This window comes from Callorhinus ursinus, unplaced genomic scaffold, assembly GCF_003265705.2.
Source record: "Callorhinus ursinus isolate GAN/ISIS: 27379988/994484 unplaced genomic scaffold, GSC_fseal_2.0 scaffold2, whole genome shotgun sequence".
NCBI classification, from domain to species: Eukaryota; Metazoa; Chordata; class Mammalia; order Carnivora; family Otariidae; genus Callorhinus; species Callorhinus ursinus.
The window spans coordinates 29,815,689-29,828,258 of record NW_027397064.1 but is presented as its reverse complement, the minus strand read 5'-3'; positions in this window follow the sequence as shown (position 1 = coordinate 29,828,258).

Genomic DNA, 12,570 nt, shown 5'->3' with positions numbered 1-12,570 from the left:
CTCTAGGCTATTTCTCTTTGCCTTGACAAATTTCCTATACTGATGATCCCCATTTCTAACTAATTTGTCAGCCAACATCTTCCCTTCAGCCTAACCTACAAGTTTCTTAATCTAGAGCCAGTCATTTTCTCTGTGCTTATGAAAGACTGCCCCATCATTCTTATCTCTTTGCAACATTAGCATTCTCAAAAAATATTTGTAAGTGAGAACCTTCTGTGATCAATGAGAGAAATTCAATTCAGTTTCAATTCACAGTAATTTGGAGAAGAAAAAAAATTCCTTCTCAAGCTTCTAACTTATCTTAGCTTTAATAACTGTCTCTTATTCTAAATCCCCATGCATTTATGCCAAATATATATTGGTACCTGAAGTGTAGAACATGACATTATAGAGAAACTTACTGGTCATTGTAGGATTCCCCCAAACTAAACACCAAACACAGGAGTATATCTGGAAGTTTCAAGAGTTATTGGGCCACCAAATATATAGAATCAGGCAAAATTATCCACTGCTTCATTGCCATAAAAACAAAACAAAACAAAACAAACCCCTGGAGAAGGATGTGTAAGTTTCCCAGAGGGAAATCTAGGGAGGAGACCAGGATTAATTCTCTGAATTTCCATGAAAGGACACCAGTGATCATGAGCTGTCAGGGTGTTCCTGCAGTCACACTTAAGTAATGTCATTGTGCTACAGCGCAATTAGGACTCCTTATGGCCTCTCACTTAGATCAGTATTTATGAAGGCTCAGACTGCAGATTATGAGCCAAAATCTGGCCTTTTTCCCACCAGTGACTGAAATGATGCATAAAAGCCCATTTAGTACATCTCTGTGAACATCACATTGTCATGAACTCATCCCTGAGACAGTAAATTCTATAAGCATTAATGGGTTTTATTCAACAAACATCCATTTTGTAGTCAGACAATTTTGCCATAGACACCTGCCAATTCATAGTCTAAGAAGAAATCACTAAGCTTATAGAGTTGTCATTTTAAAAATAAATATGTCTCATTATCTTTATTTATATCCTTTTTACTGCTCCAAATCCAGAAGACCTCCGAAGCTTTCTGGGGAAAAAATTGTTTTCCAGTCAAAATCAAACACTGTACTTTGCCAGTTAACAATGGGTTGATTTTGACATTAAATTCTCGTTGATTTTATTGAAATAGGAAAGTAGGCAGAGGTCCCTGCCATCTAGACCAAAGTTTATATCCTAGCATTGGAAGGTTTCATGAGAGATTGGGTGGAAGGAAGGGACCTGGGTTCTAGTTCCTTTGTGGCCTGTCACTATCTAGCCATCAGGCTCTCGCCAAGTCATCACACTGCTTTGGGTTTCTGGTTTTCTCAACTATAAGTTTCTGGTCCTCTAGAATTATCCCCTTGCTTCAAGCAAATAGGATATCAGTTGTGCTCCCTGCTCAGCTTTCTTCCAATGTCTCTATCAGGCAAACTCCTATTCCACCTTCAAATCCCAGCTCAAACATTTCCTCTTCTTTGGTTCTCATTAGATTTAAGACACCTTCTCCTAAACTTATGTTTTACTTTATAAAGAGGACACTTTTATACCATGATAAATACTATGGTAGGAGAAATAGTGGTCCTTCAAAGATGCCCATGTTCTCATCTCCAGAACCTGTGAATATGTTAATTTACATGGCAAAAGGGACTTTGCAGATATAATTAAGTTAAGGATCTCAAGACAGGGAGATTATCTTGGATAATTTAGGGGGGCACCAATGGCCAATGTAATTATAAGGGTTTTTTTTTTAAGATTTTATTTATTCATTTGAGAGAAAGAGAGTGAGAGCATGAGCAGGGGGAGGGGCAGAGGGAAAGGGAGAAGCAGGCTCTCCACTGACCATGCAACCTGACTCGGGGCTCAAGCCCAGGATCCTGGGATCATGACCCGCGCCAAAGACAGACACCTAACCCTTATGGGGTTTTTATATGAGGGAGGCAAGAGGATCAAAATTAGAAAAAGGAGATGTGACATTGTAATGATGCAATTCAAAGATGGAGGAAGAGGCCATGAGCCAAAGAATGTAGGCCTTGAGAAGCTGGGAAAGGTAAAAAAAAAAAAAAATTCTCCCCTGAAGTTTCCAGAAGGAACATAGCTCTGTCAACACCTTAATTTTAGACTTCTGATCTCCAGAACTATAGGAGATCTGTATCATGTTAAGTCCCTGAGTTCGCAGTAATTTGTTATAGCAACAATCAAAGACCAACACAAAGACTCTGATATATGATACAGCATACCAATATTATAACTGTTTATTTGTATGACTGATTGTGTTCTTGCTAGCCAATGAACTTCTTGAGGGCAAGGACCATATATTTTTATCTTTATAGTCTCATTTCTTAGAAGAGCCCTTGCTACATAGTAGATCCTCAAAAGATATTTGTTGAAAGCCTGAATAGATGGATAAATCTTGTTTTACCAAGATGGTGTCAGAATTTAGGGGATAAATGACTGGCTCAAGGCTTCCCAGGAATAAGAATGCTGCCCAAATGCTGCACTTTCTCTGGGATGTGGTATTTTTTGTGACTCGCATATTCGCTGAGAGTGCCACATCGAAAAGGTTGTAGTATAGTTATTCTCATCACTTCATATGAAACTACACTACACAAATCTAGACTCCTGGGTAGAGAATGGTTTTTATTTATTTATTTTAGGCATAATTCTTGAGATTCCATAGGGGAAAAAAAAACATTCAAACATTGGCAGAATGCATTATATTATACAGTTTTACTTGGAGCTCTTTCAATGATTCAATTTAATGCTAAGTAGTCCAGATTTTGAGTAGTAAAAATATTATGTGCACTTCATCTGTTTGTTTAAAATGGGCTCTCTAAACAAAACCTACACTTTGCTGGAAGTTACTAGTGTCAGTGGGTGTGAATGTGCATATTTACCCATCACAGAATGGAGAGGGGTAGGGTGGGGGAGAGGGAGGCAGAAAACCCTCCCCCCATCCCTCCCAGTGTCAAGGTGCAGCTGAACTCCCACTGGCTCCGCATTATGGTCCCACATGGGCCCTGACAAGAATAAGAGCACATTTTTGAGCACCCGTCCTTGGAAGAAAGCACAAGCGTGATTGCCATTTACACTGCAGATGGTCTGGGTTGTCTCAATCTTTGTGTGAACAGCTGCTTGTTGTCCTCTCGCGGTTGTAAGAGACTTTGTTCTGTTGTTTGGCAAGTTCCTGCGTCCAAAAAGTTACTCCTATTTGAAAAGGAGAGGAGTTGGCTTAATGTCATCTTGTAAGAAGAGTTCAAGTATTTTAACACAAGTTTCACTGAGAGAGAAAATTCTACAGATGCCCATTATAGGGATGCACTTTAATTCCAATGGTTAGGTCCTGACATGGCTGTTGAAAGAACTTACTATTTTAAGGGTTCAGATTCTGTTTTTCATCAGAATACATATTTAAAATTTCACTTATATTTGCAGCTAGAAAATCTTTAGGACCCTTCAATTTGCAAGTGTTTTTTTGAATGCCTATTCCTCAATGGTGAGACGAAAGAGGAATAAAATGTGCTATGTCTCCACAATTGAACTTTCAGCCTCACTGAGAAGATAAGCCATCACCCCCACCAGGGAAAAATTTGTGTACAAGGCACATGTATTAAATAACTTTACTGAAAAGATGTACCAAAAATGTTAAATATTTTTGGGAACAAAAAATATACTTCTCCTCCTCCAGCCTGGCACAACCATTTTCATTTGCATATTTGCATATTTGCCATATGTGGCTATGTACAAGAAAGAAATATGCAAAAACAGTGTTTCAACTTTGCCATGATCTCCCCACGGTTTTCCCTTTATTCCTCCTATGGTGTGGGAAGGTGGTACACAGTATGTTTGGAAGTTTATGAACAAATTTTTATAATTTTAGCACTATAACACTTAATAAAGTAATTCTCATGTCTTCCTGTACCCATGACCTTGTCATTTATGTCTCAGCTCAAATGGTGTCTCATTGGAGAGACCTTTCCTGACAAAACCATCCTCTACAGCTCTAAACTGTCATGGTCTTATTATACTGTTTAATTTTCTTCACAGCCCTTATTTCAATATGAAATTCCTTTTTCCCATTTATGTGTTTGCTTGAGTGTTCTCTTGTAGCCCACATTGGAAAAGAAACGATGTCAGAGCAAGAAACTTATCTGCTTTCACAGATATATACTCCAAGTGCCTACAACAACACTTAGCATGTAGTAGGACCCCCTCTGACACTTGAGACTGAATTCATGAAATACAAACTATCAGACTTTGGTCTAATTCATAATTAATATTACTCAGAAAAAAAAACAGAAAACAAAATTGACAATGACTAAAACTTGCACACAGTAAAATTTATTATACATGAAAAATTGACTAAAGAATCAATCTTGGCAACATGGAAAATTCAAAAATTGATCTGAGGAAAAAATACTTGGTTGAAACAACTGACGCACAAAAAACAGACAATGGCTAAAACTGCATATGGAAAAATTTGCCCTTGACTAAAAAGTGACAAAAGAACCAAATTTTCTAAACAAAATTTGTATCTATAAAATTTGACCCTGGACAATTAGACTTGGTGGAAGTAAAAGTCATAAAAGAAAACCCATAATAGCAGAAGATATAATAGGTAACATTTGATATGTTTTGGGGGAAAAAACCTGATGGATAAATCAAATCTTCATCATAAAATTCATGAGAAAGAATTGATTTTGAGAAAAATATTTTTAGTGAAATGAAAATGAAAAAAAAAAGGAAACTGAATTGTTTATATAGAAAAATTGATCAAATAATGCAATTGGCTTAATGTAGTTTGATTCAAAAAATTCCTTCTTGGCAATGGTAAAATAATTCTGATTAAAATGATTGTGTTTATAAATATGGAGTCAATATATTCTTATGGTCAAAATGGTGGGATAAGAACTTTCTACAATCTGCCCGTATATACAGCAATATAAATAATAAACCACCAAATTGTGAATCATAAACAGTCATAAAATAGGCCAGTGTAAAATGTGCTGAGAATGAAAAAAAATCATTATAAACTGTCAGGGGAGCCTTCTCAGAAAGCAGAGCAGCCACTAACCAGCTGGACAGGCCTGGGAAAATCACTCAACTCTCCTAGGTCTTGGACATATTCAACAAGAGTTTGAGCTACAAATTTAGACTGAAGTCAACTACATACAGAGTGCTAAGAGTAGTGTGGGCTACTGAGAATGGGAGCAGAAATACTAATAGGATATCATTGGCTCACGCTTAGGGACTACCTGCATTCGGGGGATATGAAGATGACAAAACACTGGAAAAAGAGGCAGAGAAGGAACAAATCAATAAGAGAATAGAATAATTAATGGAAGAGGGCCTCAGTGTATTTGAAAGGAGACAATCAAATACTATGGGAAGAAAATATTAAGAACAAAAAGGAAACTCTTAAATTTGTCTAGAAGGCCGACTTTAAAATGGAGGCTGTGGTGTTGGGACATCATAAGAGGTGGCCATCATTGAGAATAAGAGAATGCTGGGAGCTTTAAGGGGAGGCCTCTTGGTCAGAGCCTTTTAGTTTCCTGGTGACTGTGCCTGAATTTGAGCAAGCATAGGCAATAAGGTAAATTCATTGGCTCACTTGTTCAAACTGCAAGTGGGGTCATGGGTATGGTAGCTTCAGGTATGACTGTAACTAGGGACTGAAATACCGCAAGGACTTTTTCCTTATTCCATCTCTGCTTCTCTGTGGGTTTTGGCTTCGTTTTCTCCTACTGCTTTTTATGCTTGGCAGAGGGAATTGTGCCTGATAGCTCTTACACCTCAGCTTTGCCACAAAAAAAAGTTTCCTTAATTCCAATGTTAAAAATCCCAGGGCAGGGGCACTTGGGTGGCTTAGTAGGTTAAGCATCCAACTCAATTTTGGCTCAGGTCATGATCTCAGGGTCATGAGATAGAGCCTCTTGATAGGCTCTGGGCTGAGCATGGAACCTGCTTAAGATTCTCTCCCTCCCTTTCCCTCTGTTCCCCCACCCCCATTCATGTGCTGTCTCTCTCTTAAAAAAAAAAAAAAATCCAAGGGTAGGACTGGCCCATCATTATTGTCAATGAAGCAGACCATTAAGAAGGCACAAGAGGACAAGACAGTTTCCAAAAGAGGGGAGCTTACTGATTCCCAGAACACAGAGGAAGAGTTATAGGATGGATAAAACGATATGTCCACTGCAAGCAGTTAGGAAATACAAATGCTTTCAAGATTAAGCAAAAGAACATGTCTAAAAGCAGAGAGGAACAGATGAAGTTGAGAAGGAAAAGACATGATAATAAAGGAAAGACAGATGGAGGAAGGTGAGAACCCCAAAGCTTCAGTGCTTTCTTTAATCTCTCCCTCTTCTAGTTTGGTGATCTCACTGACCAGTTCTCCTGCTTCACTCTAAGTCCAGAGTTTATCTTCCCACCTTCTGATCCAGCCCTTAGTTCAGACTTCTCTTTCTATGATGACCCTGCACATCTGGGAGACGCTGAGAGCCTTGGACTCTGCCTCCTCCCCAGCAGGGGACTGGGAAGGCTGGGCAACAGACCGCCAGGTCTCTTGAGTCAGAAGCAAAGATGGAAAGTTCAACTCTTGCAAAGAAGGGAGAATGGGCATCTTCCTTGCAGACAAATTGGCAGAAATAAATAAATGGATACATTTCAGCAAAGGCAGATTTAGGAAAGGAAAGAGACAGGTCATTGTAAAGGAAAGGGTGAGTGGGGGATTTTGGGGGGAACGGCCTCAATTTCTTGAGAAAAGTAGAAGTCAAGGCCATCTACTGCTAGGAAGGATGGAAATGTAGGAGCGTAAAGAGTGTATTAGTTTCCTAGGGCTGCTGCAACAAATCACTACAAACCAGGCAGCTTAAAACAACGTAAATCTATTCTCTCACTGTTCTGGAGGCCAGAAGTCTGATATTAAAGTGTCATTAGAGCCACATTTCCTCTGAAGACTCCCGAGGAGAATCCATCCTCACCCTTTCCAGCTTTTGGTGGTTGCTGGCATTCCTTACTTGCTGCGTTATCCCAGTCTCTGGCTCTGCCTTCATATGGCCTTCTGTGTGTGTGTCACACCTCCTCTGTCTTTTGTCATTGGATCTAGGGCCCATCCAGATAATCCAGGATAATCTCATCTCAAAATCCTTAATTTAATTACATCCTTTCCCCAAATAAGGTAATATTCACCAGACTCGGGGATTAGAAGGGTGTGTATCTTTTTTAGGACCACCATGTGACCCATTATAAGGGGAGGAAAAAGAAAAGGTCTGAATTAGCTGACATAGAAAAGCAGGCTTGGAGCATGGAATGGAAGAATAAATGTGATTACTGAAAAGAGATGATGGCCAAGTCGGAGTTGGACACATGAATTTTTCATAGGCCTAGACTGCATGATTTTCCGGTAGCTTTTGGCAGCCTGGGAACAGGAGCTGAGCAAGCAGACAGCAGAGGTAACTCAGAATAGGGTGTTTATAGGTGGACTTAACAGAGAGTTAAGGAGATGAAAGATTTGCTTTTTCCCACTTCCGGCTATAGAATATGAGATGTCTGTTTATTTCAGCAAAATAATACATGTTAATTCATCTTGTAAATTGTAAAGCATTGAATGAAATAAGGAGGTATAATTTTCATTTGTTTCCCTCACTCCTCCCTATACTTTATTCTTATATCCCAGGTATATTCTTACTATCCAACTCTATATTCATTCCTACCCCTCAAATCCCCCCAAAATAAAACTTTAAGCAAAGTTCAGTAAATCCAAACTTTTTTTTTCATGAATGATGCCTGCAATAAGCATAGACTAAGTACAATAACCACTGATAAATACTCCCAACCTCTCCTGGCTCTCCAAAACCCTGGTGGCAGAGTATCTGTCTGTATCACAAGGTTCTAAAAAAAAAAAGTGTTAGAGAATTTTCATTTATTGTTGGGACCAGAGATAGTTCAAAAACCAAGCCTCTAGGTCATTATTTCCAGGGCAACGCTCAATAGTTCCATCTCATCCTGGAAGGCTTGCTGGGGAAGCGAAAAAGCACAGGTTACTTCACAAGCTGCTAGATCTGTAATTTTTAAAGTTCATTTTTCCTCTTTATCTTTTTCTGTCTGTTAAAAAAACAGAGGCAGAGCTCTCTCCTCAAACAAAAATGTATATCAAACAGATGAAAGTGGAGATGCCATGGTTGAGGTTTGGGAGGGGAACTCAGCACCTCCCCCAGCCAGCTTCCCCAGCACCCTAGTATCTTTCCCCATGGGCCCCTCCTGCGGTGCCCCCTGAGCACCTTTAAGAAATAATTTCTGAACATTTGCGCAGGGTAAGGATAGAGTAGTCTTAAGAGTGCAGAGGACAGAAGCAGCCTTCTCTGGTCCAGAGAACTTCAATGTCTTGTCCATGGAGAGCCTGACTCAGACTGAGCCTCCATAAATTAACTTTATTACTTAAGTAGTGGAATCACCAAATATTTACATTGTGAGAGGCTTTAGTTAACATCCAGGCCAGTTCTGTCCTTTTTGGTCAGTTCTGGGAATATTTAGCAATATCTAACTCAAGTTCAACTGCTCCTTCCAACAGAAGCATATAGCTTGTTTCTTTCTTCTCTTTGTGAACTTTTGCAAGAACACCATTTAAAAATATCTGCTATAGAAGTTTCCAGGGTAAATGGTTCTATTTTCATTAGTGTTGACATCTTACCATTCTTGAGAATGCTTACAAGCCCAATTAAGGTCTCTGAAGAAAGGGTAAGTGTCAGGCCAGGCTCCATCTTACCCTAATGGCCTCATCTCCATCAAGCTACTTTCTAAAGAACATCCTCATTACCTTCCCCTCCTCCCTCTTCAAGATTTTTTATCTTTACCAAACTTTTTTTCTTCTAATCTGAGGATATGTTTTTTTTCTTTAAGCCTATTTATTTCTTAGCCATCTGACATGCCCAAGATAGCACAACCCTCGCAAGATCTGTTTTTACTGCACTACAATTGGCAATTCTCCCGGCTTGAATAAACTTGCGCACATTAGAAGTTTTAATAGAGGAGTGAGGATTGCAAGTAGGTGTTAATAGGGCAGGCCTCCAAAATGAGCCAAGTACAAAGGTATTTGGCAGAAGAAAAATAGTTCACTAACCTGAAATTGCAGATAGATAGCCAATGGAGCTAGATTCAAATGCATTTATTTGAGATAGGCATTCAGTAAAGTCCCTTAATACAAATCAAGAAATACTTATTCAGTACCTCCTATGTGAATGAAATTGTGCTAAGCTCAGTTATGGGGGGGGGGATGTTGAGGTGGGGATGGGAATACAAAGATAAGTAAGACAATTTCTTTTTTTTAAGGAAATGACCGTGTAACTGGAAGGATTCGTCAATGAACTATAATGCAACACATAGAAGTTATTAAAGATAGATTTTGAATAGTGAGCAAAGGATCATCTGAATGTGAAGAAGGGTGGTTATCAGTGTGTCAGTGAGAATAAAAAAGAGTAGAAGGTATTTGAGGCATGTTGCAAAGGATATACATAGATAGATAGACATGGATATAGATAGATACACATATACATATACATATAATCTTAAACTGGCTGCAAGGAGTGAGGGAGAAAGTTAAATCAAAGATAATGTCATGGTTTAAAGCTTGTGTTAGTGAGAAAATAGTGTCATTATCAGAAAAGGGTGACGAGGATAGTTAGGAAATGATAAGTTCTACTTTGGATGGGGAAAGTTTAGGTGCTAGGAGATCAGTGCAGATACTGATAATCAAGAATTTGGAAGAGTGAGGTATTCAGTTTGCCCTAAGAGAAAACTTAGCTCAAATCATCTCCATACAGTGACTCACAAGGAAGAAAATGAGATCCTCAAAAACAAAGCAAAATAGGGCGCCTGGGTGGCTCAGTCGGTTAAGCGACTGCCTTCGGCTCAGGTCATGATCCCGGAGTCGCGGGATCGAGTCCCGCATCGCGCTCCCTGCTCCGCAGGGAGTCTGCTTCTCCTTCTGACTCTACCCCCTCTTGTGCTCTCTCTCTCTCAAATAAATAAATAAAATCTTAAAAAAATAAAAAAACAAAGCAAAATAAACAAAAACAAGGATAAAAACATAAAGGGAAAAGGGAGAAAACACTGGGGGAAGAAAAAGTTTTGGGAAAAAAAAAAAAACCCACAAAAGTACCCAAATCTGTGAAGAGGATGAGGAGGATGAGGACTGAGATCTTATTGGAGCTGGTAATTAGCAGGCTACGAGGGATTTAATGAGAACTATTTCAAGAGAATGGTGGGTTTTCCTTACCTCATTGCCCCTATTAATTTATAACATCTGCTCCCTTATAACTTGAGTTTGCAATGACTTTGACTTGATCTCATGGCTTCTCTCTATGCAACTTTTCAGTTTCTTCTGCTGATTCCTTCCTTATTTCACCAAAATGTCCGAATTTGAATACCTTACTCCCCAAAAAGGAATTCACTAGAATTCATCTTGGTTATGGGCAAGCATCACAATTTATTGGTCTACCTATGGACCAGTGCCCTCAGGTTAAGAACCTCTTCTGATCCAACTGTCTGTAACTAGGGGAATGGCACCCATCACCAGTCTAGCGCTGTCCCTTCTTCAAGAGATGGGTGAGGTTGGCGCCAGAAGTGACATCTCTAGATTTTTATGTCCACAATATAATGCTCTATGCCAAAGCATAAGGATTCAAACTCTAATTTGCTTCTGGAATTTTAAATAGTACCTACCAGGGAAGAAAAGTTCTCTTTATACCAGCGTCTAATTAGTTCATAGGTCAATATTAATAAGACTTTACATTTGCTTAGCAGTTTAAACTTTTCAAATGCCTTTATAAAATGTTATTCTAAGAGGGTTCAGAGACAGAAGGGTTTGTATAAACATACTCTACAGAGGCAAATACTTTATAGCTTTATTTTATGCAAATGAATTAATAAAAAGTATATGATGACTTTGTCTACACAATGCCCCATGACAAATTGTCACAGCCATGGGTGCTTAACAAAACAATACAATCTATCAACCTCCTTAATTCTGTAGCTTTAAGGGCACATCTAGCACTTTTGCAGGTGAGCAACAACAATTATTAGCTTGAAGGCCAAAAAATTTGCCTCTCTAAGTGTCATTATTAGTATAGAGATTGATATTAGGTCATAAGGATCCATGTCCCTTCCTCTGGATTTGGTGCCCTAGAGGTGGTGGTGGAACTGGGAGGAAATCCCAGGCCCACACAGAACAAATCAATCCAGTTCAAACACAGTAGGTTGTCTGAGATCCACAGTAGCAATGAGAAAATGGGAGTGTCATGGATTAGTTGAGGTCATACCATTGCCTATGGGCACAGCTGGACAAAAGTTCCTACCTCTTTGTTCTCAGCCCAGTAAGGGCTCTTTCCAGTCCTCCATCATTGAATAAGGAAGGTGATATTAGAAGGCGGAGCAAGAGGAGTGGAAGGAAAGAAATACTTTAACTTCTGATCCACCCCAGTCTTCTTCATTAGTCACCACTCTCCACCTAATTTTTTAAGCCAGAAACATTTGCCTTTTTCTCTGCCCATCCACCAACAATATGCAATAAATCATTAAATTCTGTCAGCTGATCTCCAAAATATGTCTGGAATAGATTCTCTTTTTCCTGTTGTCACTGTCACCACCTTAGTCCAAGCCACCATTATCTCTCACTTCGCCTACGGCAAAAGCTTCCCAATTGGTCTCCCTGCCTCAGCACTAGCCTCCTACAGTCCATACTTAACAGACTGGCCAGAGTAATCTTTTTCAACAAAAGTTATATTTCATTTTCCCCCTACGTTAAATTCTTCATTGGCTTCTAGTTTCATTTAGATAAAATCTAAACACCGTGCTCAGGCTCTGCATGGCAACTTGGCAACTCCACCAAGATCACTCACTCTCCCCCTCATTGACAACTCCAGGCACACTAGCCTTCTGACAATTCCTAGGATGTGCCAAGCTTGTCCTGCCTCACGACCATCATCGCAACCATCATGCAGGCTCTCCCATCTGCCTCGATTGCCCTTCCCCAGGTCCTTGCCTATCTGGCTCCTTTTCGATCTTCAGATCTCCTCCTCATGAGGGGCTGCTGCATGACAACCCAATTTAAGTAGCCACCTACTCCCCCCTCCCCCAGTTACTCTCTACTACATCACTCTGTTTATTTCTTTCCTACAGATTATCACAACATGTACCTATTTTAAATGTATACAGTTATTTATTGTCTCTTCTTCATCGCAATATAACCTCCATGAAAGCAAGAATCTCATTTGTATTTTTGTTGCTGTAGCCTCAGGGCCAAGCCTGATGCCTGGCATCCAGCTCATCCTGTCATTTCCACCTCCAGCATACATCTTAAATGCATACTCTCTCCCCTGTCTCCACTGTCACTATTCTGGTCCAAGCTACCATTATCTCTTCCTTGGACTAATGCAATAACCTCCCAATTGGTCTTCCTGCTTCAACTCTAGCCCAGCACTCAAATATTTATGATGAAATAAATAAGCATGTCATTCTGGGAATAATAATAATATCTAAAAGAAATGGAAATCTG